The 22,033-nt window shown below is 37.8% G+C and overlaps 1 long non-coding RNA gene across 1 annotated transcript in view; it reads left to right on the top strand.

Moving 5' to 3' along the window:
• The window catches only part of LOC110396912, a 31,371-nt gene extending 11,207 nt beyond the window's left edge, over positions 1 to 20,164 (top strand). Inside the window, exons 4-6 of the long non-coding RNA XR_002437355.1 lie at positions 14,162 to 14,258; positions 17,115 to 17,167; positions 18,368 to 20,164. This is a non-coding gene — a long non-coding RNA (uncharacterized LOC110396912). The remainder of the gene's footprint in view (positions 1 to 14,161; positions 14,259 to 17,114; positions 17,168 to 18,367) is intronic.

Genomic DNA, 22,033 nt, shown 5'->3' with positions numbered 1-22,033 from the left:
TCATGTTTCCAATGCAATATTTACTTTTTTCCCCATTTTTGTTGCAGTAAGAAAAATGTCAAAGAATAAAACAAACTCACTAATAACGAGAGGATATGCTAAAGAATGGAAGCTATTTTGTAAGCTTACTTCTTTTAGAGATAATTTGTTATGTTTATTTCTAACTTTAACGTTAAACGGAAAGACATAAAACAAATAAAATGGGACAGGTGATTGCCACCAGAGAAGTCTGCAAATGCTGTAAAAACACAATTCAGAGCAATGTTGTTGAACTTCCCTAGGTATTCAGATCTGTTCTCCCTCTGTCCATACATCATTGAAGAGGCACAGGAAACAATCTTGGGACAGGGTGCACAGAATCACAGAACAGTAGGGGTTAGGACAATCTATGACTGCCAATTCATGCACGTCTCAAGTATTTTTTTTTCACTTTTTTTCTTTTTTTTCCTTTTTTAATTTTTCTCTTTTCATGTCATCTTTGGGCAGAACGGTTCACAGCTGCCAAAACTGTTTGAAAATGGAAGTTCCTTATTCTTGTTTTTGTGGTTTGGCGATCTGAGAGTAAGCTTTCACCTTTCCACACAAAATTGTAAATTGTGTTAGTTGGCCCCAGACTGGCAGAGGATGACTACATAACACAGAACAGCAGTTACCTGTGATCAACAGAAATGCTGATAAATCGAATGGATGCTCCGAAAGTAATGCCTCCTATTTTCTTATATTAGCCCAGGACCTCAGAGGCAGATGTTGGTGGGATGGCAGTAGAGGTTGAACCTTCTCACCAATATTCCATTGCATGTTGTTGCCACGTGACAGATGACAGTCTGACAAAATGACATCTAACATGGAAGTGCATATGAAGCAAAGGTGTGGACCTGAATTCCTTCCTGTGGAAAAAAATGACACCCACTGACATACACTGATGCTTGCTGAATGTTTATGGAGACTGCACAGTGAGGCTGTGGGTGGCATGTTTCAGCAGCAGAGACAGCAACCTTGGGGCACCTCCTCTAGTGCAGATTTTTATGAGTGTGGCATGCAGTCTCTAGCTCATAGGTGGCAAAAAAAGCATAGCTAATGCTGATGACTGTGTTGAAAATTAGTATTTTGTAGCTGAGAATTTGCTCTCTTATATAGCGTTATTGTGCTCTTTGCATCTGTTGTATTTTCTGTGGAAATAAATAAGGAATTACTTTTGGAGCAAACTACATATATTTCCTTATGTAACAGCTGTGTGAGAAAAACATAAATTTTGAAAACTGTGAGCCCAAAACAGTTTTGCACTGCAAGCAAGCCGCAGACTCCTAGAGAGACATTGAAGAACCCTAGGATGCTGCACTTTCCCTCGTCCTTCTGAAGCCATGAACACAACTTTTTGCAGTACAGCCCTCATCTCTGGGTATCTCCTTTTCTGGGCTCCATTTCAAATGCTTATTTTATTCAGCCATTACTACAGGCGAGGTCTGGTTTTCTGTTAGAGTGCTTTAGAGAGTTAGTAATGTCAAAACCAGGTGCATTTTTGAAACGTATGTTTAGAAGAGTATATATTTAGGACCCTTAAATACACATTGTGAAATCCCCACATTTGCAAAATTAACTTACTCTTGCTCTATACATTCTAACAGCTCCTCAGTTTCCCTCCCAGCACCCCTGGTGTACGAAGAACATCTTTACCACCTGCCCTGGAAGTCATGGTATATGTTTTCTTGAAGGCAGAGGGAGAAAGCGTAAACTCTGTAGAGTTTCTGTAATTTAGCACACTCATAACACTAGCTGTTGGGAAACGTTCTATGCCTGGCAAATTCTTGATAATAATTTTTTCATGTAGCATATTCTGTATAATTTCTGAGATAGTTATTTATCCTATGACAAGCTAGGATAATGAAAATGCTTTCTTACTCTCATGGTTATCATCTACCGGTAGCAATTATTTAGTAGCAGTAATTGTTGCATGCCATTTTATTTAAAAATAGCATCACTTTATGTCTTAGCTCCTATGTGATTTGAGAAGTTTTGGTGTTCAATAGCAAGTTGCTTCCTTTGCATCCACAAAGGATTTTTGCACACACATGAGGATATTCATCCTCTCTATTGCTTTGATCAGAAAATGACAATGAAAAAAACAGCTGAATACAACTCAGAAATAGCCAGATAACAGCTATATTTTATTGTTTCATTGGCCATAGACTTCCAGGTGCCTTTGGCCCCCAAACTTCCATAACCAAATCCCAAGCACTCATGAAGAGCTCATAAAGCCATTGGTAATGCCAATAGAAGCAGGATGTTCAGTATGAATTCTGGTAGAAAGAGCTGAGTATTTCCAGAGCCTATGTTTTTTAAAAATTTATTCACTTTGGAACCTTGCTTCTAGCAGCATCAGACAGAAGTGAACCACACTAATGAAGGTGACTTTGTTGTTTGGTTTCCAGGTGCAATGGTTTGAAATCATGATGTCTGATTATGGCAGTTCAGGGTCATTTTCATTTCTTATTCCTGTTCAAAGACTTAATTCCAAGACAGAAGTGAGCTTCTTTGGGGAAATTTTCTTTAATATTTACGGCCACATAACACTTATTGCAGGAAGTCTCCCTTCTCTGGCTAGGAGGCACAGACTTACAGAGTTCCTTATGCAACCTGAGGTCTGAATAGCTGCTGCATCAGGGTGCAAGCTCCCTCAAAAAGCAGTTTAGAACATAATTTTGCAAGCTTTGCTGATCACCGCGCCCATAGTGAAATCGCAACTGTCCTCTCATAGTTGCCACGTAGAGCCTTGTCTTCTGTGTGTGGAGGAGAGAGGAGCTCAGTCAGCACCACTGAGATTTGTCTCTTGTGCAAAGTGTGATCTTCCATTTGATAGGTTATATATGTTAAGCGTATTCATTTAGTCTAAAAACTCAATAGCGCAGTCTGTGTTCTACTAAATGCATATCAGAACCCTATTTTCATCTTACAAGATGGTTAGATCAACTTCCCACTGCTTTTCAGAAGCTGCCAGAGATGCCAACTGAACTTGGAGTCTGTCAGAGAAATTCTGAAAAGAAAATTGAAAGTGAAAAACTGTGGAAGATACAGCTAAATTGTATATATCTTCTTTAGTTTTTCACCTTTCAAACACATCTTTACTATACAATATTAAAGCAAGCTCATTTGACTAAAAGGACATAATAAATATGGAACGGCTGAAAATATCCAGGAATTAACTCAGACAGCAGAAAAGGAAAGTAAATATTTCCAAAACCAAAAGACCTTCCCTTCTCAGTGGAACGAGACTTCCTTTAGTACTGCTTTTTTTTTTTCTTTACCAATTCAGTGAAGAATTTTCTTCATGACAAGACATCCAGATTATTATTATTTTTTGTATTTGTGTTGTTGTTTGAACTGAAATGAAATGTCTGATACTAAAAACCATCAACAGTGAAAGAATTTGGCTTAAAGACATTTCAGTTCCCAATCCCTCAAGACTTTGAAGAACTAAACTCGGTTTAATAATATTCCTCTGTACAGGCTTCAGTGAAAGAAATTGAAAGTATGTTATGGTCTAACTTAATGTTGCTTCTAGAACATAGTCTGCTGTTACTAGCCAACATCTGTTTTATTTCTATTAACATACATAGACATCGTTCTGGTCACAGGCATGTTGAAAGGGGCTGAACCTATTACATCAGTCTTAGCAAGGACTGAGTGTAATTAGGAAGTAACTATATACGTATGAAATATATCCTTCCTCTCACCATCACAGAGGTTGTAAATCTTTTACATCTTCTGCATGTACAGTCTGATTTGTTAGCTCAAAATGTTTGGGCTCTGTCCTATCAGAGACTCTAATGTCAGTGAAGCAGGCAATCATCCCATAAACAATGTCATTCACTTCTATTTAAGAGGACCTAATATTTCTTTTCTGTGAGATTTTTGTTACTTGCGGGGAAGTAATCCAGTAGGCTTAGTTTTGCCCAGGAGGATTAATGTTTGCCTGGGAGATCAATATTAGACTGTAAATAAGTAATTCCTGCCCTTGTCATGTGCAGTGCACTTTGCCTTTTTTTTCTTTTTTTCCTGCTGCTCAAGCAGTTGAAAATGAATATAACTTTCTCAATCTGATTTCAAAGAATTTGCATGTTACATATGTAAAGAAATCTATGGAATAATGAAACATACTCTGAGTTGTCCATTTCTTGTTTTAAAGATTGATCTGATTGATTTTACATTTTATAGTACATTGAAAGTTTTTTTTGCCACATTTGCTTTACATATTCTTCTAATTGAAGTAGAATGAAATGCATTTTGGACCTGAAATAAGCTATTTATTTTCTGCAATCTGTATTTATGAACTGAATCAACATATTTCAATAAACTACATTCTCTAATTTGAAATTGTTTTCAACATAAAACATAATGATAAAAGATATCTGAATAAGTACTTCTGATAATCTAATTTCTAAGTGACAGAGTTAGTGTACCTTTTTTCACCTTCCTTTTTTTTTCAAGGTATATTTGAATATCTTCTTCAAGATCTACAAGTGAAAATTCATAAGAGTAAGACCAAATCTCAGTAGAAAAGAAGTTATTTTTCTCTTTTATGATTGTCTATCTGATATGCACTTTCTAGTAAGCAAATAGCAACAGTTGTCACCATGTTGTCATATGTTGGCTTCAGCATTTACAGATGCTTGGATGACTGTAACTACTTCTCAGACAGCTTCCATTGCTGAAGCTCATCACATTCACTTTTGTTGAAAGTGGCCTATAACTATCATGAAACTAGGCCCTCGTTAATTTGTTTATTCATTTAATTATTAGGTTTTGCATTTAGCTTGATTTGGTCTCTTCAAAGTTTGTGTAGGCTGCCAAATTCATACACTCTGTTGAGGCTTAAACAGTCCTTGATAAAATTAATCAAGTTTGGGGTTTATGTTTTAGGTTTGCAGATAGAAGAAACTTCCAGGATTCAGTATCTCCTGTTACATATTTTCCTGCCTGTGGATAGATGAAATAAAAGTAGTCCTTAAGCCATTTTAGAAGCTGGATGTTTAGAATATACAACCTCGCAGTATTAATTCAATCTTCCTTGCTCTGTCTCAACACAGAAGCAGGTAAGAATAAAGACATGTCTACATTCAGGCTCCTAACCACTCTCAGGGATAAAATACTTATAAAATAATTTAAGTTGGAGGAAATCTTCAGAGGTCATCTAGCTCAACCCACTGCTCAAAGCAGAGTCGGGTTCAAAATCATACCAACTTGTTTGGGGCCTTCTCCAGCTGAGGACTGAATATTTCCAGGAACATTGACTCTGCTGTCATTCTCAATGTGAAATACATGGCCTTAAATTTAAGATACATGTAATATATATATGAATCTATATATTTTATTTAAGATATATTTTGATGTCTGATTTAGGGTTATGAGGCTACAAGAAACTGTAGCCCAGTGTTAGGGTTTTAGAAAGTTACCAGACTCTAGATTTACCTCTAAATGGAACTATGGCCTATTCTAATATATGAGAGCTGCACTGAAAGTAATGCCTCCTATTTTATGATGCTGGCCCATGACATTCAAGGTGGATGTTGGTGGGATGGCAGTAGAGATTGAACCTTCCCATCAATATCCCATTACATTTTATTGCCGTGTGACAGGGGGCAGCAGAGGGTCAGTCTGACAGAATGGCATCTGACATGGATGTGTGTATAAACAGTGATGTGGAAATTCCTCTATGCAAAAAAGAATGAACCTATTGACATTCATCAACATTTGCTGATGTTTATGGAGACCAAACAGTGGATGTGAGCACAGTGAGGCAATACTACCTGTGGTAGTATTCATGGAAATAAATAGAAAGCATTACTTTCAGAGCAACCTATGTATATTTTGACTGCATTTGTCAATGACTTTTTTTTCGTGGCTTCCAGTCCACTTGTGGCTTCCAGTCCACTTATGCCTTCTGATTACTTCTTTGACATTACCTCTGCTGAATTAAGTGTTCCCTCCATGTCCTGTCCTTCTCTAATGGAAGAACACAAAAGGAGTGGAAGAGATGGAGCCTTATCACTATAAAAAGTGAACAAGCTGTCCTTTACTTGGGCACATAGAGGTTCAATAACGATATTCTTTATCACATGAGTAGATAAAAGGTGAAGAGGTGGGTGGCTAACCAGACAAGATGTACACTGACTTGAAAACTGAAGTTATAAAAGCTGAAGATGAGAAAATGTGAGAAGGAGAAAGTGAGCTGAGGAGAAATGTCAGGAAGAAGAGTAAATGCAGAAAAATAAACCAGTGGTTTGGTCTCAACATTTAGAATCATAAAATAGATGTATACTTGATTTCATAAGTAGATGGTTTCACTTTTCGTTGCACAATCTATAATAAATGAGAAGTGCTTGCAAATACAGTCAGCTATATTTTAAACACAAATACAGAACGAAGCATTGACATTCCTTATACATATGACTTTGAAATTGTGATTCTGCCAAATCTGAGAACTACAAATCTTCATGCAGCATGCTATGTTATAATCCAAATATTTTGACTTAAATGGGATGTGTGTTTCCTTCCTCCTGCTGCAGTGCTAAGTAAATGCGTTACTGAAGGTGAAAGATGATAGAGTTTATTTGACTTTCTTCTTGGCTGGTCTCCGCTATTGTTTTAACTAGATGTGAAGCATCACATGTTGAATTTCCTCTAAGGAATTTGCTTGAAATTTGTATTGCAAAGCACCTCTGTGCAGCTTGGAAGAGAAATAAAATATAGAGACTTTATTCATTTATTCATGATAATTTGGATTTAGAAATCTGCCAGTGATGCCAAGATAGAAATTATGAGGGCTGCTCTGAAAGTAATAGAATCATATTACAGTCATAGAATTGTTTGAGTTGGATAGGATATTTTCAATGTTAAAGGAAACAATAGGAAAAAGAAAATGGAATTTGAATTATTTTCCAGATGAAATACCATAATCTTGATTCTCTGTGCAAATCATGGTGGTTTTTTTTGTTGCTTTGTGGGGTTTTGTTTTTTGTTTTTGTCATGTTTTTTTTTTTTATGGGTCACTAACTGTTTTGCCATACAAAAGTTAAAAACTCACAACAACGTCAAAGTAATTGCTTAGGCTTCTGACAAAGTATTATTCTCTATGAGTTTGTTCTGAAACTATTATACTTGTTATATTTCATTCTAGTAAAAAAAGGATTTTTTTTTCATTGGAGATTGAGTGATTTCTTAGCCAAATATTTACTGACTGTAAACAGGAGATAAAGAAATTTATTTCTTTATTTTTTTATCAATGTTGGAGAGACATTCAGAATCCTCTCCATTTATCTTTGTGTGTTACATGAAAACAGGTACATGAAATTATAAAAACAGAACAACGGATACTCGTCATTTAATGTGAAGATATTTATTGCATTTTCATCCCTTTATAAGTTGGATCTCTAATTGCAATATTTCCTAAAACAACTTTTCTGTAGAAAGTTGGAAAATTCAGTCTCTAGTCTTCCTTTTCATTTTAGTATGTATTCTTTCAGTTTGGAGCAATATTGCACATGGGTACATAGCTTGTTTGCTGATGTTGAGGATTTATAGCAAAATGTGTTAAATAGTAGCTAGATACTGTGTTAGGAAATTACTTTTAAAAAATTTATATCATACTGAGGAAGATGATAAACAAATATTTTTCACTGTCCTGGCTTTGGTTTGGCTGCCAGATGATTTAGCACTGAGTGAAACTTGGGTAGTCAGGTAACATCTTACTTACACATGATGAAAATCACACTAAATGGAAATAATGAAAAAAATAATAATTTTTGTGCTCTGAGTTTTGGCACTGTCCTTAATGGCATGGTTTCCTTGGCCACCTTTTCTAAAATTTCCTTCTAATAATATTTTATGAGTATCTGCCTATGTACATCTTCACTAGAAAATGGTTTAATTATGAATAAATTCTAACATATAAATGACTCCTTTTTCCATTCCCACAAATGTTCCAAGCATTTCTATTTATAATTTTTAGCTATATAATAATTTGTTGTCAGAAAATGTAGATGAGTTGTTAAGGAGAGACATATCTTCTATTTCCGTATATACTTTATTAAGCAAAGTAAAAACAGATCACCAACACAGTCATAGCTCTAAAGATTAAAGAGCTGATATACTGCATCCTTCTTATTTACCATATATAGATTTAGTTATGTTGCATACACATTATCCACCTTTAAAGTTTCACTTAGCCTGGCATATGGATCTAAGCGTTTTTTTGGAAAAAAAGAAAAACACAAAACCAAACATTATTAAATATTTCAGTGTGGAAATTAATAAAAGGGCTCTTCCACAGTCCAGGAGCAATTTCATGTGAACATGAAGGTCTTACAATTCTCCTACAGCAGTGCAGACAACACTATGTCTGCACATGTCCCATTTCCTTACAGTCTACAATCCCAAACTTCTGCTATCACAGTTTAAGGTGCCTGAGATCAGGCTGCATGTTACTGCCACCCAGCATGGGCTTGACTTAATGTTTTGGGTTTTTTTTAAAGAGGAATAAGAGGAATTGAGTAACTAAAACTTCTAATGTCAACCATGGAAAACAGTCTCCTATATTTTTTTCCATGAGTAGGATTTTGGGGTTGAGTGCACCCTCAGTAAGTTTGTGATGAGGGTGTACCAAACTGAGTGGTGCTATTGATATATCAGAAGGAAGGAATGCCATCCAAAGGGACCTTGAAGAACTTAAAAGTGGGTCTATGTAAACTTACCAAGATACAACAAATTCAAGTGCAAAGTGTTGCACTTGGGTCAGGGCACTCCCAGGTATGTATACAGACTAGGAGAACTCACTGAGAGTAGCCCTGTGAAAAAGGACTTGGAGGTCCTGATAGGTGAAAAACTTAACATGAGCCAGCAGTGTGTTCTTGCAGCCTGGAAGGCCAACAGTATCTTGGGCTGCAACAAAAGAGGGTGGCCAGCAGGGTGATGGAGGAGATTGTCTACCTGTGCTCTCCCCTCGTGAGGCCCCATCTGGAGTACTGCAACCAGACCTGGAGCCCCAACTCAGGAAAGATGTGGAGATTTTGGAGAGCGGCCTCAAGAATGATCAGAAGGCTGGAACAGCTCTCCTACATGAGGATGGCAAGGTATCCTTCACAGCAGAATATCAGCAGTAGGTATTTCACTGCTCGGGACTGTGCAGTATCCCCTCTCACACTAACCATGAGCCTCCGTAGAATGATGACTTGTGAGTTGCATTTGAGCTGGTGACCTTGAGGTAAGAACCTATAGACCTGAATGTGAATCTCTAGAGTCAGCCGATTCTTGACACTTCTTCTCCTCAGTCTCCTGTGCTTTCCCTCTGCTGGGAAAACAGCTGGCTCATTCCCTTCCAGAGAGACCCGGTCTCATGCACACAGCTCTCATGCGTATCCCAGAGCTCTGGGTGCCTCTCGCACTGCTTGCAGTCTGTCATGCTGTCTGCTCATCTGCAGGTGGCAGCAGGACAGCTCCGTGTGGCTTGCAGGGCCCAGGGACGGATCCTGACATCCCAAGGGTGCTGCAGAGCTCTTCCATTCAGAGGCATTTTTGGCTTCAAATGTCAATTTCGGTCTTCACAAATGTGAAAATTGTTTTAATACCTCATTCATTCTTTGCTGATTTCTTACGAGTATTCTCATAGTATTTCTATAATAGTGTCTTTTAATCTTTTGTAGAATATAGCAAATTGCAAATGCGCAACCACGCAGTCTTACATACAAAGCATACAGTTCAATGGCCCTGCTTCTATTCCAACTGTCGCAGAAAAGCTCCTTTTCTGTTTGGTTGTAAGTTGTCTAGTTGAGATGTCACTTCTTTGGAGGAAATCAGGAGTTTTCTATGTCCCAAGAAGGAAATGTGGAGGAATCCCACTATTCATCGCATTTTCTCATATGTTTTGCTTTAAATGCTAATAGTTGTAGCCAGACTGATAAAGAAATAGAGAGAGGAGCCAGCCTTAGGGCAACTGGCATAGCACAGCTGCACTCTCTTACAGCCTCAAAATGGGATATCTGCATAAAAAGTATCTGTTGGTGCTGCACTGACCCACAACTGTTCCTGGGCATGTGGAGAAGCATGTGCTCGTTTTGACATGGAGCTCGCTAAATATCAAACAGTATGGACAGCGGCACACCAGCACCTGTGCCTCTGCCTTCACCTTTTTATTTCCTGGGATAGATGTGGCTAATGTGGATTATCACACCCATCTCTCCCCAAGTGCTCCCTTTTAATTTAAAGTGCAATATAATAAAAGCTATACTGCTTCAGCCCTAGGCTAAGGACTAAATACATAAAAGCTTTAGTCATTATATTTTTTTTTATTTCAGCATAATTTATCTTTCCCCCTACAAACAACATCATACAAACAATCTCCCCTGACCCCCCTCCCCAAACTATTACTGGCCAATCTGTAGAAAGAACGAACGTTTAGCACTGCTGAACAGTTATCTCTGCCAAATAGTCCACTTCAGTCAACAGGTGCATTTAATTTCAGTGTGACTGCCTTCTTCATACTCTCAGGGAAAAGGACAGATATATACGTTCCTGAATTAGACTTAGAAAAAACAACCTCTAGCTCTGTTGCCTGGCTGTCTGTGTGATTGAGAGGCAGTCCTGCAGAGGCTGATGCAAAGAGAGTGCCTGTGACTGACAAGTGTACGTGTGTCAGAACAAAGAGATGGAAATCACTGAAAGAAACACTAATTAGCTCTTATGAATGTTTTTGTTTTTAAATTACCACTTGAGAAAAAAAAAATCTCTCCCTAGATTATAATTAACCTCAAGAATAAACGTATCTCATTTCAGATGTTGGGGAATTTTTTGATAGTGCTTATAGAGAAGGTTAATATCTCTCTGATAAGGAAATATCAATTGTGTCTGTGCCTGTATATGAGGACAAGTATTTGAGGAATCACATTTTGAGAGTAACTGCCTAGGCAGCAGTTTATATGATGTAGCATGTAGATGAAGTCATTTAGGTTTTCTTCAGTATGCCAGCAAGGCTATAAATATAAAATTTAATACGTCTCTCTCCGTATTTACAGCTGTAAAACACGACTAAAGAGGAAATGAAGGAAAAAACAACAGCCATGGCTTTAATGTTATTTTCTACATGCCTACCCATCTTGGAGCTTAAATATTAATGAAGCCATTTTACATAAGTAAATTATTAAAGCTTTCAGACCTGGTGAAAATAAAGACGCGCCAAAGCAAGTTTTTGATTTTAAGCTTTGTCAGTTTTGAATGCAACACTCAGGTTTTGTTCTGTGTCATTAGTCAATTTTGTCATAGATTCTCTGTCAGAAAATTCATAGGCACTACTTATCTCCAGTAAAACAGATTTTGGTCCTCGCTCCCTGGCTGAAGCTTGTTTACTGAGAGAATCAGTGTACAGTAAGGGAGGCTATGAAACCACAGTACCCAGCTGGCCTGCTTTAATTCCCCATTGGGCTCTGCCTGACTCCATAGAGGTAAACCAAACATAGGCAGGGGACAGGCCTTGAGCACAGATGTGTGATCACAACTATAAACAGTTATCATGGTCCCTAGCATATGTATTTTTGGCTGGTGTCAGTAGGAAACATCCAAGCATTTGTTTAGGATTTAGAAATTTGCAGAGATGAGGGGCAATTCATACCTAGTTCTTGTGTGATCCCACCATTTGGGTGGGAACAAGTTTTCGCATCTACCGTGCAATCTGTACAGCATAAGAATGCTTGCTTTTTAAAAATTCCTTGCATAAATGTACCTTGTCATTCTACACTAATTCCAAGCTAACTTCCTCCACTTTAAAATAGACCAATGTATTTCACAAAATGAGGCGTTTAAGTGTTAGGAGTGTTTGCAGGAAGAACCACTGCAGTGTAATAACTGTGCTGTAAAAATAACATTCCAAATTGCTGCAAATGAATTTTTAGGTGAAAGCAAGACCTTAACAGGTAAAAGCCAAAAATCATCTTCTTGAATGTAAAATGACTATTTTATCAGCCAGTTAAAAAGAAAATATTGTACTTAATTTGGATGTTTTAATGACAAGGTCCAATCATCGGTGATAATGCATGACCATTATAATTTGGTTTTACAGGCAGCACAAATTATGTGTTTCACTACTTAATTGAGAGTTTTCTCTTTCTTTTTATTTTTTGAAGCTCAATGAAAAGTGGATTCTGTGTCAGTTCTCCATTTGCACATGCCTTTCTACTGATAGCTAGCAGAAGTTTGTGAGCTGTGGGCTGATCTTCTAATGCCCTGTCTTGTGTTTCTGAATCTTGTACCAAGTATCAAAATGTGCTGAATGCCTTGTCTTCTTGTGTTAGCTCACTGCTGTGTTATCCCCTGTCTTGCTGTGTTAATGTGCTGCTATGTTATTCCAGCTCTACCTCTGTCTGCAAAACTTTGTTCTTGGTCTTTCCCACAGTTCATGTTATTATTAACTCACAGAAGGAACTGATCGAATTTAGTCTGAAGCTTTTGAGCTGACAAGTCCTCAGGTGTCCACATCTTTTCTTCCTCTCTGTGTTTCCTGACATTGGAGGTGAAAGCTAGGGCAAGAAGAAAACATCAGTGGTAGGATGTGAGATTTTTTGCTTTTTAGACACCTTCAAGTTTTGTGTCTCAAAGACTTATTCTATTAAAATACTCTCAACAATTAGGGGAGAAAAATTAGGAATGGTTCAGGAAAAAAAAAACCACTATCCCAGTCCATTGTAAACGTATTCTAGTTATACGGTCTCACCTGACTTAAGATGCTTTATTGTAGGATTCACTCTCTCTGAGTTCTCATTTTGTTAATGAGAGCAAGATGGTCTGCTTTGGACTTTTAGCAGGAAAAGAATTCCTCAGGTCTTAAAACTACCGTGAAAACTGTGGTCAGGAAGAGGAAAAAGTGCCAGAGAATCATGTCTGCTGCAGAGGCTGCAGAATGAGCTCTGACAGGGAGCAGTAATTCATATGTGAGATGGCCCTTTTAAGTATTCCCAACTTTGAGAAAAGATACAATCAGAGTATTAGCCAGCTAATGATCTGAATCCAGACAGCCTTGGCATCACAAGCTCCTGTCATTGTGGAACATTTTTTTTTTTAATTTTTAATAGCAAAATTTGTGGTTCAGATTATCAAAAGGAGAAAAGTTGCAAATTAAACAAACTGGTTTAAAAATGTGGTTATTCAGCCCTGTGATCAGTTTTAGAGTAGACTGGGATACAATTTTACAAATACAATATTTCATTTGACACTGTTATTCCCCCCGAGTTTTTCCTGTCTTCCATCATATATCTGTGTAGTTCAGTTTGCATGTGGATATTTCTAAGCCAGTCTTCGATGTCCCGACATGCTGCTATGTCAGTAGCTTATCCTATCACAAAGCAGAAATCAAGTGAATCTTCCTGGAATGTACTGATACATGACTGGGGCATTCTTTTTTTTTTTTGTTTTTAATTAATATTTGTCATGTTTGTCAATATTGTCCATAATTAAATAGTTATTACCTTAGAGAATCTGCATTTTAGAATTTGTAATGCACTACCTGAGGCAGTTTCAGAGTTCACATTGATATGTTCCATTGGTAAGTTGGGGGTGGTACATGAAATACCAGAAAGGTACAAAAAGGCAAATATGATGTCCATCTTTGAAGAGGTTGAAAAGAAAATGAGGATCTTAAATTTTTTGAAGGTAATTTATTATTACAAAAAAAGAATTATGCAGCAGCTATACCATCACGATTGATGGTTGCAATTAAGCCTATATTTTTCTTAGTCCAAGCCAGTGACTTACATGAGTTGAATAGCATGCATGGTTGAACTACTGGTCTCTTCCCTCACTCTAAATTCGAGTCATTCCTTATATCCTGCTATCGTCTCTAATACAGTATTTTTTTATCAGCTCCTTGTAGACTGGAAATAACCTGTGGCTTAGTATTATCTTCAAAGAAAGTAAATGTTTCTATTACTCAGTATTATTTTTTTTTTTGACTTAAGAAAGTTTTTTACTGCTTCACTGGTGCAGGGATTAAATAAAATGAAAAATGAAGAATGCAGGATGGAGGAAATACAGCTCAAAATTAATAACATAAGCGATACATGGCAAACATTTAATGGAGTTAGAAGGATCTGTTTGTTAAAAGACTTATGGCACATTTTTTCAGAGAACAGTGTGCCTGTGTTCATGTGCTCACCGAGATGTCCTCGTCAGCCTTTCTGCTGAACCTCGGCATGGCTACAGTCCCTTGTTCCAGTAATACGGTAATGGTGTTATCTGTTGAAACTGAGACTGTCAAGAACAGACATTGTTCTGCCTATTTGTGTTAACTATATATTGTTGTTGTTGTTGTTAAAAAGAACTGGGATATTTTCAGTACATATTGTATTTTTCATGGGGCCTTAGTTCAGCACCTCAGTCCTGGGTCTCTTCTATACCTTTACACGTCCTTAAATTGACCATAAAGCTTTTCTAGATGGGGATCAGATTTATTTATTTATTTGCTCTCTGTGGAAGATACAGCTGCTCAGCACCTCACCACAGGCAATGCAATCAAGTCATTATGCAAGGCAGACAAACTGATTTTCGTAATGAAATTGAATTGTGTTTTGAAGTTTTACCTAATTTGAATCTTTAGAGCAGAAACAAGGAAATTTAGTACTTATCTCCATTTGTTTTTTTTTTTTCCTTCTCTTATATAACAATTTAGATTAATTTTCTATGCATTTTTATTTTATATATATATATTTTGGTGACTCGCTAGAAACTTTCATCTGTTAATAACTATTTTGACACGTGGGAAGGAGAAAGCTCTCAAGCTTGAGAAACACCTTTTCTTATATATCTTTTCATTGCTTTTGATTATGCACTTAAAAATTGGTGTTGCCATCCTGAGTTGCAATTCCCAGGAGAGTTTTAGCTGATTAATGAGGCAATAGTGAAGCAAAGAAAACATTTTAAAGCTTGAAATACACAACTGGAAATACAGTAGTTGTAAAAATTACAGCAATAATTACTAGACAGATTAAACCTTGAACCAGAACCATCTCTTCTCCATAGGTTAGTAACCTCCTTGCCACAGACTGAAGACACAAACCATGTTGTTGATTCTGAATACATATGTATTCTAATGATTTTTTTTTAATTATTTTTTTTCCATAAAATTCCTTTGTCATTCTATGAAAAGAAGAGAAATGAAAGGGAAAAGAACTAAGACTGTTCAGGCTAATGCAAATCTAAGATTTGCTTTTTACTGACTTGGGAATCCGTATAATATTGATTTTCAGTAGCATTAATTTTAGGTCGGTAAACAAGCACATACTCATAAGCAAAGCAGAATTGCATACGGTAAGAAATCTGTACAGAAGATGTATTAGGTACACAAGATCCATTGGTTACCTTTGACAGAGGCTGTAGACTTCTCTGAGATTCCTTGTGTAGGTGTTCCCCAAACTGAAACATATTTTTCTTTCCTGCTCTTTTGTTTATTTACTCTGTTCCCAGCAAAGAAGCCTGCATGGGATTCAGAAAGTCTTCTGTTGTCTTTGCCTTGTGTGGCTCTGGAGATCGATTTTTTTCGATCTTATGTACAGTGTAAAAGAAAAGCAAAAAGAAGCAGCTGAGGACACTGTGCGAATCATAAGATAAACACGTAGATCGCTCCAAAAGTAATGCCTCCTATTTATTTCCATGGAAATCACAACAGATACAAAAAGCACAATAACACTATTTGATAGAACAAATTCAGAGCTACAAAACACTGTTTTTCAACATAGTCACCACCATTAGCTATGCATTTTGCTAACAGCCTGCACCAGCAGAAGTGCCCCACTGTTGCTCTCACCTCTCCTGAATTGCACCACCCATCACCTCACTGCTCACATCCACTGTTTGGTCTCCATAAATGTTCAGCAACTGTTGGTGAATGTCAGTGAGTGCCATTTCGTCCACATGGAGGAATTCCATACACCCCTTTGCTTCATATGCACTTCAGTGTCAGACATCATTTTGTCGGACTGCCTCTCTACTGCTATCTGTCACATGGTAACTCAATGTAACAGGATATTGATGAGACGGTTCATCCTCTACTGCCATACTACCAACATCTGCTTCTGACATCACAGGTTAACATAATAAAATAGAAGGCATTACTTTTGGAGCAGCCCTCATGTTTATGAGTTTAGTAAATGATCCATAGTATTATATTGTAACCATCTGAAAGAATTAAGCTGAACACAGTAAGCTGCTGAAAGGAAAGGATTTGTTTATAAAGCAAGTTTAGAAAGATGAAACATACTTTTGGCTGAGAGAGAATTCCAGCTGATTTTTCATGTATTTTCTACATTTTATGAGTTACATGTCCATTAGAGAATGAACCGAGACTCCAGCTCTATTCACATAACCAACTGGATGTCTTTAATAAAGATCTTTAGTTGCTCTTGTGCTGGTCCAGCTCTCTGACAGTGATATCAGAGAGAAAGAGTTCATGTCCCATTAATCTCTTTACATTATATCTATTCTGTGGCACAATAGGAGTTTCATGGAGTTTTTATAATCATTAATTTTTATGAGAGTAGATGGTTAGCCTTGTTCAATTTTTTTTTTCTTTCTCCTTGGCTTGGTTTGAAAAATATAATGAGGTACAGCAGAGAGTGTTATTAATCTATTTAAGAGGAAATTAATTTGACATGAAGTGCCTTTTGTTTAGAAGAACACAACTGCTTTGTCCTGCATGCTGTGGGCTTTGTGCACTGAAAATTTATTCTTTTGACAAGATTTAATTAAAGTCAATTCCACATACATTTGAATGTTTTACAATTTCCTAACAAACACTATCATTACTAGTGGCTGCAATTTTTGTCATGTAACTGCCTTTATGATACCATAAACAGGCTGTTATGACTTCCCATTATGAGCCAGGAGGAGGAGAAGGTACAGATTAGATGATATGACAGGGAGAGGAAGTTTTATATTTGGAATGTGCCATTTAGTACCTAAGAAACTTTAGGCAGGAAGTGCAAGAAAATATATTCAGGAGCCATTTGAATGAGGATGAAATCAATGCTTTTTTGATCTATTTATCTCTTTCAAAAGTGATTTTTTTTTTCTTTTTGATTCAGTCTCCTGTGGAGTGATGTCCATTGCTGCTCATTCCCTTCCAGAACAGAACCAGGTCTGTGCTCCATCAATTCTGGCTCTTGCCTCAGTGAAGTACACCCCCCATACAAAAATATAGGTTCAACTTCCACTATTTCTTTGTACTTTCCCATCTGTAGAGTTAATATTTCTCTGCCACCCAAACTTCTTCCATGATTCATATAGTCCAAAGTCAGAGAGGACCAACTTTTCCTCAACGCATTGCCTAAGCGCACTTCCTCTGCAGCCCTGTTTTCAGCAGTTCCCCTAATTCCTGCAGCCATTTGACATCTTGCTCCAAAACTGTTTTTCCTTCCCTGAACTTCTTGCACTAGACTACATCGGAAAAAAAAAGAGAAACAGCCCTTCTATGTCTTGTCATTCCACCATGGCAGAGGGTGGAGGGAGGAGACAGCAAAAAGTTCTAGCTGCTTTTGTCCCTAATTGCATCCTTTGCCCCTGTTGCCTACTCCAGGTAAATATAGGTCTCTTCTTGGGGCAGTCACAGGGTGAACAACTTTCATTGAATGGAGTAACAACTGAGACAGATGGCACAGAAAAGAGCAGAGATTGGATGGTGTTTTCTTGGGAGTTTTTCTCAGAGTTTGGAGAAGAATCACCTCCCACGTTGAGAACTCTGAAATATTCTTATGGAAACACTGCTGTGACAACTTAGCAGCTTCAGGAGGACTGTTTGAGCTACACAGCCCAGATTGGGGAGTGAATTTTGCTGACATTCTACATCTCTTTTCTGTGTGTGTCTGGTCTGGAGTGTGACATGAGCATTTGAGATAATTATCTGTGTTATGAACACACTGTAATAAACAAGGTGATTTATGACATGAATACCAACCTGCAGTAGTCTAGCTTGTAACCCTGAAGTCTATGCCAGAAATAAAGCATCACAGATGACATATATATATATATCTTTCATTTCAATTAGTGACTAAACAGTTTAGAAGAGTCTGGTTAGTGGAAGAGTCCCAATTTAAAGATAACTCCAATGGTTTCAGTATTTATCAGTATGAAAAAATATTATGTGCACAGAATATAAGGTGTATCTGTTCTGCTGACACTTGTTGGGAACAAGTACCTTCATATTAAGTGTATCTACACAGATTACAGAAACATCAAGGATATTTTAGTGTATATTGCAGTCTAACATTTCATTTTCACTTTTAAATCACAAAAGAACTTGAGAAAATAATGGGTGTTGTTCTTCCCTTTATACCTGCAGAAAATAAGCTACAGTGAATCCTACACAAATTTCACAAACTGTCAAGACAATGCTGGGAGGAGAATCCAGCTTTCCACTTCAGTGCTCTATACCCTGGACTATGGGTCTTTTACTTCAAAGGTGTGTAGACTACAAATGAGATAAAAATTTATATTCCTTGCAAATTCAGTATTTCTACTGAAACAACTGAAGGCGGAGGAAGAAGGGATGGAAGTAAAGGCTTGGACTTGAACAAAAATGGCAAGGTAAATTCTTTTAATTTTAATTTGAGATTATATCCTGATTTAAGGGCTAAAACCTGTTAAGCAGAATATGCAATTGTTCAAAAGAGCAATTTGTAGATACCCAGTATCATTTTGTATAGAAATTATGATAATGCAAAAGCAAAACCATAACGCTTTTCTTAACATCAAACTGAAATGAATCTGTTATGATGCAACACCAACACCAACAAAAAAACCCCACCAGAATTAAATACTTTATGGCTGAAGGTGCCCTTTTCCATTGCCATTATTATTGTCTTGAAGGATAATTTACTACATTTGACAAAAGTCTTGCATACATTAGTCCAGAAAAACAGAGACATTTTGTGGAATGAGTCATTGGTCACTCTAAAAGAATATCTGAACTAGAAATATCATCAAAATATTTTTGGTATATAATTTTGTATTCTAAATTGTTCATTCTGAAAAACAAGAATATACAAAATTTAGCACATACAAATTTATATTTTAAGAAGTTATAATTATTATTATGGAACTTCAAGGGACTAGATTTGTTGAAACCATATCTAATATCTTTAGAACTGGGATCTTTAAACTTCATTTGGAGTGCAACCATAAGGAAAGCAAATAATTGTAATGCATTTGCAGACCAAAACATAAAGCTGAATGGACTAGATTACCTTTTATGAGTGTGAGAATTACAAATCTCTGCCTTGATCTATACAAAGTTTTCTTCCTTTCTTCTTTGCCCAACATTTCTGATATTGCTTATATCTAATTATAATGCACATTTCTCTTTAATCAGTGATGCATAATTTATTTTGTCATGCTCATAATTGTGTTTTTCAGGCACGCTTATTAAAATACATACAAAACATCTTCCTATAAGATAAACTATTCAGGATTTGATGATATAAATTTATATAGAATTCAAGCAAAAATAGTTATAAATTTGTTAATAGTATTTTCAATTTATAACAGTAGGCTTCAAGGCAAAAAGAAAGCTTTAAAATCCTTAAATTTAATGTATGAAAAAATCAATAAAAATAATATAAAACTTGGGATATCTACCTTGCTTTTAGGGATGTGAATCTGTTGACTCAATGACAAAACACATTTTTTTTCCTAACTATCCTTGATTGCATTGGAGGCTTCTAACACCAAAAATAGTGTAGGAAGACTAATCTTATGTAATAAACAGAAATATTGGATAGGGGTCAAACCCAGGTCATCATTGGAGACTTTAGAGTTGAAGAATGGTTTTACTAAGGAAATTAATGCTAAGTATTAATGCAGTGAATTTAAAACTCTATTTTATGTATTTCTTTATTATATTATAAATATAGAAGCTACATTTATACTATTAGGCTGAACAAGAATAGGACAGTGGCCAAACATAGTGGGGGTTGCTGCAACCCACGTGCAAAACCTTGAACCCCACGAGGTTCTCCTGTATCATAGAATCATAGAATCATAGAATGGCCTGGGTTGAAAAGGACCTCAAGGATCATCGAGTTTCAACCCCCCTGCTGTGTGCAAGGTCACCAACCACTAGGCCAGGCTGCCGAGAGCCACGTCCAGCCTGGCCTTGAATGCCTCCAGGGACGGGGCATCCACAACCTCCAACAGGTAACCTGTTCCAGTGCATCACCACCCCTTGTCTGAAAATCTTCCTCCTAACATCTAACTTAAACCTCTCCTGTCTTAGTCTAAACCCATTCCCTGTTGTTCTATCACTATCCACCCATGTAAACAATCATTCACCCTCCTGTTTATACACTCCCTTCAAGTATTGGGAGGCCACAATGAGGTCTCCCCAGAGCCTTCTCTTCTCCAAGCTAAACAAACCCAGTTCCCTCCACCTTTCTTCATAGGAGAGGTGCTCCAGCCCTCTGATCATCTTGGTGGCCCTCCTCTGGACCCGATCCAAGAGCTCTGCGTCTTTCTTGTACTGAGGGCCCCAGGCCTGGATGCAGTACTCCACATGGGGCCTCAGAAGAGCTGAGGAGAGGGAGACAATCCCCTCCCTCTCCCTGCTGATCACTCCTCTTTTAATGCAGCTCAGAACGTAGTTGGCCTTCTGGGCTGCCAGTTCACACTGCTGGCTCACGTCTAGCTTCTCTTCCACCAGGACCCCCAAGTCCTTCTCCGCAGGGCTGCTCTCAAGGAGTTCTTCCTCCAGTCTGTATAAATACCTGGGATTTCCCCAGCCCAAGTGCAGCTCCTTGCATTTGGCCTTGTTGAACCTCATTAGGTTTTCGTGGTCCCACTTCTCCAGCCTGTCCAGGTCCCTCTGGATGGGTTCCCTTCCCTCCAATGTATCAACTGCACTGCTCAGCTTGGTGTCATCTGCAAACTTGCTGAGGGTGCACTTGATTCCATCATCTATGTCATTAATGAAGATGATTAAAAGCACTGGTCCCAAGACTGAGCCTTGGTGGTCACCACTCGTGACCAGCCTCCAACCAGACATGGAACAACTGATCACAACCCTTTGGCTGCGACCAGCCAACCAGTTCTTAATCCACTGAACAGTCCATCCTTCAAATCCATACCTCTCCAATTTAGAGAGAAGGATGTGATGAGGGACCATGTCAAGGGCTTTGGAGAAGTCCAGGTAGATGACATCCATTGCCTTTCTCCCATCCACTGATACTGTCACTCCATCATAGAAGGCCACCAGATTGGTCAGGCAAGATCTGCCCTTGGTGAAGCCATGCTGGCTGTCTCGGATCACCTCTTTGTCACGTATGTGCCTTAACATGTCTTCTAGGAGGATCTGCTCCATGATCTTCCCAAGCGCAGAGGTGAGGCTCACTGACCTTTCTCCCTTTCTTAAAAATGGGAGTAATGTTTCCCTTTCTCCAGTCACCGGGGACTTCACCAGACAGCCATGATTTTTCAAATATGATAGAGAGCGTCTCAGCAGCCACATCAGCCATCTCTCTCAGAACCCTAGGATGGATCTCATCCGGTCCCATGGACTTCCATACATTCAGTTTCACGAGGAGGTCTTGGACTTGTTCTACTGTTACAGGGAACTTGCTGAGGGTGCATTCAATCCTACTGTTGATGTCATTGATGAAAATATTGAAGAGCCTTAGTCGCAGTACTGAATCCTGAGCGACACCACTTGTCGCTGATCTCCATTTTAATACTGAGCCATTGACCACCGCTCTCTGGTATGATCTCACAACCAGTTCCTTGTCCATTGAACCTGTCCCATCTATATCTTTCCAGTTTGGAGAGAAGGATGTTGTGGGGGACGATGTTGTGATAAAATGTGGGAATGTTTATGTTTGTTCATTGTAGTAATTGTGATAAAGTGTGAATGTGAGACTGTTTGTCCATTGTGAAGGAAAGTACTGCTAGCCTGACGAAGGGGGGAAATATACACATCCTGAACCCCCTGGAGGGAATATAAACATCTAGGTCTAGTAAC

The sequence above is a fragment of the Numida meleagris genome, chromosome 3 (genome assembly GCF_002078875.1).
Source record: "Numida meleagris isolate 19003 breed g44 Domestic line chromosome 3, NumMel1.0, whole genome shotgun sequence".
In the NCBI taxonomy this organism is placed as follows: Eukaryota; Metazoa; Chordata; class Aves; order Galliformes; family Numididae; genus Numida; species Numida meleagris.
The sequence above is the reverse complement of the archived record's forward strand: the minus strand, read 5'-3'. Positions and strand labels throughout refer to the sequence as shown.